This window comes from Podarcis liolepis (genome assembly GCF_965112155.1).
Source record: "Podarcis liolepis genome assembly, chromosome: 11".
Lineage (NCBI taxonomy): Eukaryota > Metazoa > Chordata > Lepidosauria > Squamata > Lacertidae > Podarcis > Podarcis liolepis.
The window spans coordinates 56,393,395-56,399,642 of record NC_139565.1 but is presented as its reverse complement, the minus strand read 5'-3'; positions in this window follow the sequence as shown (position 1 = coordinate 56,399,642).

Below are 6,248 nucleotides of genomic sequence, written 5' to 3'. Positions count from 1 at the left end.
TGGTCATCTCAAGAGGGGTTTGCTCTCCACAGCAGTGCAACACTCCAGTCCAAGGTTCAATCTCTCCTCAAAACTAAGCCTCCTTTATTCGGTTGCATTCTAAGGGTCAGTTCTTTTGGTGCTTTGAAGTACTAATAGCTAATCCCCTCAGGTGCCACCTAACAAAGGAGTTCACCTGACTTCATCAGCACTTGTTGATAGACTAGGATTAAAGACTGGTACACACTTAGGACATTTACATAGGTTAATTAACTCTTCGAATGCTAATTAATTGCTGGTGCTCAGAAGTAGGTACACATTCCAAAACACGTGGATCTCGATTACATTCTCAAAGTCTTACACATAAACACTAACTGAACATCCCTTGGATAACCTCTTTCCAAGACACATTGAGACTGCCTTAGAATCATAGAATCATAGAGTTGGAATAGACCACAAGGGCCATCGAGTCCAACCCCCTGCCAAGCAGGAAACACCATCAGAGCACTCCTGACATATGGTTGTCAACCCTCTGCTTAAAGACCTCCAAATAAGGAGACTCCACCACACTCCTTGGCAGCAAATTCCACTGTCGAACAGCTCTTACTGTCAGGAAGTTCTTCCTAATGTTTAGGTGAAATCTTCTTTCTTGTAGTTTGGATCCATTGCTCCGTGTCCGCTTCTCTGAAGCAGCAGAAAACAACCTTTCTCCCTCCTCTATATGACATCCTTTTATATATTTGAACATGGCTATCATATCACCCCTTAACCTCCTCTTCTCCAGGCTAAACATGCCCAGCTCCCTTAGCCGTTCCTCATAAGGCATCATTTCCAGGCCTTTGACCATTTTGGTTGCCCTCCTCTAGACACGTTCCAGTTTGTCAGTGTCCTTCTTGAACTGTGGTGCCCAGAACTGGACACAGTACTCCAGGTGAGGTCTGACCAGAGCAGAATACAGTGGGACTATTACTTCCCTTGATCTAGATGCTATACTCCTATTGATGCAGCCCAGAATTGCATTGGCTTTTTTAGCTGCCGCGTCACACTGTTGGCTCATGTCACGTTTGTGGTCAACCAAGACTCCTAGATCCTTTTCACATGTACTGCTCTCAAGCCAGGTGTCACCCATCTTGTATTTGTGCCTCTCATTTTTTTTGCCCAAGTGCAATACTTTACATTTCTCCCTGTTAAAGTTCATCTTGTTTGTTTTGGCCCAGTTCTCTAACCTGTCAAGGTCGTTTTGAAGTGTGATCCTGTCCTCTGGGGTGTTAGCCACCCCTCCCAGTTTGGTGTCATCTGCAAATTTGATCAGGATGCCCTTGAGTCCATCATCCAAGTCATTGATAAAGATGTTGAATAAGACCAGGACCACGACAGAACCCTGTGGCACCCCACTAGTCACTCTTCTCCAGGATGAAGAGGTACCATTGATGAGCACCCTTTGGGTTCGGTCAGTCAGCCAGTTACAAATCCACTGAGTGGTAGCATAGTCAAGACCGCATTTTACCAGCTTCTTTACAAGAATATCATGGGGCACCTTGTCAAATGCCTTGCTGAAATCAAGGTAGGCTACATCCACTGCGTTGCCTTCATCTACCAGGCTTGTAATTCTGTCAAAAAACGAGATCAGGTTAGTCTGACATGACTTATTTTTCAGAAATCCATGCTGACTATTGGTGATCACAGCATTCCTTTCTAGGTGCTCACAGACTGTTTGCTTAATGATCTGCTCCAGAATCTTCCCTGGTATTGATGTCAGACTGACTGGGCGATAATTATTTGGGTCCTCTCTTTCCCCCCTTTTGAAAATAGGGACAACATTTGCCCTCCTCCAGTCTGCCGGGACTTCGCCTGTTCTCCAGGAATTCTCAAAGATGACTACCAGTGGTTCTGAGATCACATCTGCCAGTTTTTTTAATACTCTTGGATGCAGTTCATCTGGCCCTGGAGACTTGAATACATCTAAACTAGCCAAGTATTCTTGTACTATCTCCTTAGTTATTCTGGGCTGTGTTTCCTTTGCTGAATCATTTGCTCCAAATTCTTCAGGTCGGGCATTGTTTTCTTTATCGGAGAAGACTGAGGCAAAGAAGGCACTGAGGAGTTCAGCCCTTTCTGTGTCCCCTGTTTGCATTTCACCATCTTCTCCTCTGAGTGACCCCACTGTTTCTTTGTTCTTCCTTTTGCTACAGACATACCCATAAAAGCCTTTTTTGTTGCTTTTAACCTCTCTAGCAAGCCTGAGTTCATTCTGTGCTTTAGCTTTTCTGACTTTGTGTCTACATGTGCTGGCTATTTGTTTGAATTCCTCTTTGGTGGTTTCCCCCCTTTTCCATTTTTTGTACACATCCTTTTTTAATCTTAACTCAGTTAAAAGTTCTTTAGATAGCCACCCTGGCTTCTTTAGGCACCTTCCATGTTTCCGTCTCATTGGTATTGCCTGAAGTTGTGCTTTTACTATCTCCCTCTTAACAAACTCCCAGCCATCATGAACTCCCTTTCCTTTTAGTATTACTGTCCATGGGATCTCACCCAGCACTTCCCTAAGTTTTATGAAGTCGGCTTTCTTAAAGTCAAGAAATTGAGTCCTAGTACGCTTGGCTGCTCCTTTCCGCTGTATAGTAAACTTCAGAAGAGCATGATCACTCGCGCCTAATGATCCTTCCACTTCTACCCCACTAACCAGCCTTATAACATCTCCCAGTTATAACATACAAGTTCTAACTATATCCTAATATTCACCATACCTAAACATTTAGCACCGTGGATCTATTTACAATACCATGCTAGCAAACGCTCTCAAGCACAACATCTAAGACCCACCCCTCCCTCCCAAAAAATAAGGGCCCCCAATTTTGTTATAAGAAGAAAATTGACCTAATTCACAATCCATGGCCTAATCATTTAATGGGGCAAGTTGTAAGAAGGTAGTGGAAATGTGCAAAGTAAATACAGTATTAGTCCCTATAAGAAATAAGCTCCCCTCCGCCACAGTAACCGAGCCTGCAGAATAATTGAGGGTGCAGTTATTAATGGTGTGATTCTGACTCCGAAGTAAATCCGACGGATCTTCCTTCCTAATCCACGTAGGAAGACATAGTGGTAAACTGGCATGAAGAATTATTACATAGTAGTTCTACAGAGAGCTGGACTAGATGACCCTCGGGGTCTCTCCCAATTCTACAGTTCTATGATTCTATCGTTCCAAGGGGCTTACTTGCGAGTAAGTGTGTTTTAGGAATGGAGCCTTCAGGATTTAAATTCCAGCCCTGCTCTGTGGCGAAATCCAAGATTCATTCTTATTCTTTTTGGATGGGGGGAGGGGAGGGGTAAACGTGATTCGGATTGGCACCTATTCGGATTGGTGGTCTCGTCCGCCCTCGGCCCTCCCCAAATAAAGGCAATCTGTATTGCTCGCACGCCCCTCCTAATCTAAATCTCAATCACTCAACGGTCTAAAGCGGCATTCATTCCCGCGCGTTGATTTGGGATTCGGCTCCATTGAACGCAGCCGGATTTGCTTCCGAGTAAGCACGCGCAGAGAGGATCGGGCCGGCAGCAGCAGGTGAGGTGCTACCGTCCACTCTTATGGATCAGGCACCTTTGCAGTCCGCGGGTGCCAAGCTCGTTCCTCATTCGGAGAATTTCCAAGTGGATTGGGCCCAACGTTTGAAAAAGCCTGGCTAGTACAAAGTGATCAAGATGCGTTGTTTTTATGAAAGCCGGGCGGTGGTCTTTATCTGCAGGCAAATTGTAAAACGCCGAGGTGTGTGAATAATTATAGTATTTCCCAGCATGAAAATAAGCCAGGCTTTGGAAGGGATAAGGAATTCGGAAGAGGGAGGGGAAACTAATTTGCCATTAAAATTAGGCATATCCTCTCTTCAAAGAGGTTCTGTATCCATTTGTGATTCCTGCTCAGAACACAGACATTCTTTTGATTGAAACTGCGATCCCATATGCTTTTTCTTGGGAGTAGTCTTTCCTCGCAAGGATGCCAACCGTTTTACATCCCTGAAATCACCGGGGTTGGATCCTGAGTCACAACAGTGCCATCCTCCTCACCTAGGCTGATTCTGAAGTCAGTCCTCAGATAAGGGTGGCAAACGTTCCACCAATTGTGGGAATTGTCTTCCTTCCAAGTAGATTCCACTGAAATCCAGAGCACTGGCTTCCAATATATTAAAGATAAAGGGACCCCTGACCATTAGGTCCATTCGTGACCGACTCTGGGGTTACGGTGCTCATCTCGCTTTATTGGCTGAGGGAGCCGGCGTACAGCTTCCGGGTCATGTGGCCAGCATGACTAAGCTGCTTCTGGCGAAACCAGAGCAGCGCACGGAAACGCCGTTTACCTTCCCGCCAGAGCAGTACCTATTTATCTACTTGCACTTTGACGTGCTTTTGAACTGCTAGGTTGGCAGGAGCAGGGACCGAGAAACGGGAGCTCACCTCGTCACGTGGATTCGAACCGCCGACCTTCTGATCGGCAAGTCCTAGGCTCTGTGGTTTAACCCACAGTGCCACCCGCATCCCTTTCCAATATATTGCTGATTATTAAATGATAACACTCAAGTTTCAAGGTATGAAAGTCTATTGAAATCCACACAGCTTTTATTTTGTCTGAAGGCCTCAAGTTGACACCAACTGATCATGGGACCAGATTCTCTGCATGTACACGACTTGCATGTCAAGTGGCTTAAGCAGCTTGTGGACCTGGCTTACTTATACCACACACAGCATGTGACACTCAGAAAGTTTGCTTTCTCCATGGTGCCCACCACCATCACATATCCTAGGCACCTATTTACTCCAAAGTAAGCTCCATTAAATGGTATTTGCACTGACGTAAGGCTGGAATCCTGAACATAAGTGGGACTTCTGAAAAAAACATGCATAGGTTTGTTTGGTTTTTTAAGCATTCCTTAAAGGCCTATCCAGACATCCTTTTATTGTTCATGATGGTTCGTGCTATTGGGGTGGTTACACACATCCCACTTTCACTACACTTTGTATCTGCAAAGGTCACACTTCTTCCTTTCCAAAAAGTGCATATCCAATAACTTCCTGCTGAAATCTCATAACTTCCGGTTTATTTTTGTCCTGCTTTCGTTACCCTATAGCAGGCATGTCCAACAGGTAGATCGTGATCTACCAGTAGATCACTGGACGTCTGTGGTAGATCACTGGTAGATCACTGGCTCCGCCCCAAGGAAGTTCAACAACTTTGGCTCCGCCCCAAAAGGCTCAAAAGTTTAGCTCTTCACCCCCCCAAAATGAGGTTTTCCTCCTGCCTCAAAAAATCTCAACAACTTTGACCTGAACCCCTAGAAAAGGGGGTAGATCACTGCCAGTTTTTAACTCTGTGAGTAGATCACAGTCTCTTGGGAGTTGCTCACCCCTGCCCTACAGCATGGGTAGACAGACTAAGGCCCAGGGGCCAGATCCAGCCCAATCACCTTCTAAATCTGGTCAGTGGACGGTCCAGGAATCAGTGTGTTTTCACATGTGTAGAATGTGTGCTTTTATTTAAAATGCATCTCTGGGTTATTTGTGGGGCATAGGAATACGTTCAATCCCTCCCACCCAATATAGTCCGGCCCCCCCACAAGGTCTGAGGGACAGTGGACCGGCCCCCTGCTGAAAAAGTTTGCGGATCCCTGCCCTATAGCCCCCCCCCCACAGCACAGGGGAACCATCACAGAATAAATTCACCCCAATGCACCATCCTTGTGACGAGAACATATTGCAGAATATACAGTGGTACCTCGGGTTACATATGCTTCAGGTTACATACGCTTCAGGATACACACTCTGCTAACCCAGAAATAGTGCTTCAGGTTAAGAACTTTGCTTCAGGCTGAGAACAGAAATTGTGCTCCAGCGGCGTTGCAGCAGCAGGAGGCCCTATTAGCTAAAGTGGTGCTTCAGGTTAACAACAGTTTCAGGTTAAGAAAGGACCTCTGGAACGAATTAAGTACTTAACCTGAGGTACTACTGTACGGGCAATGGCACCCTAGTCTGAAGGGGTCCTTATATTACAGAGGGTGGACTGGATGACCCTCATGGTTCCTCTCTGTGATTCTAAGTCAGACCCTTGTTCCATCTAGCAGCGCATTTTCTGCATTGACTGGTTGGGGGTCTTCAGAGTTTCAGGCAGGGATCTATCTCTCCCAGCTTCACCTGGAGATGCTAGGGATTGAACAGGTGATTTCCTGCATGCAGGACAGGTTCTCTACCCCTGAGTTATGCCTCACCTTTAATATCAT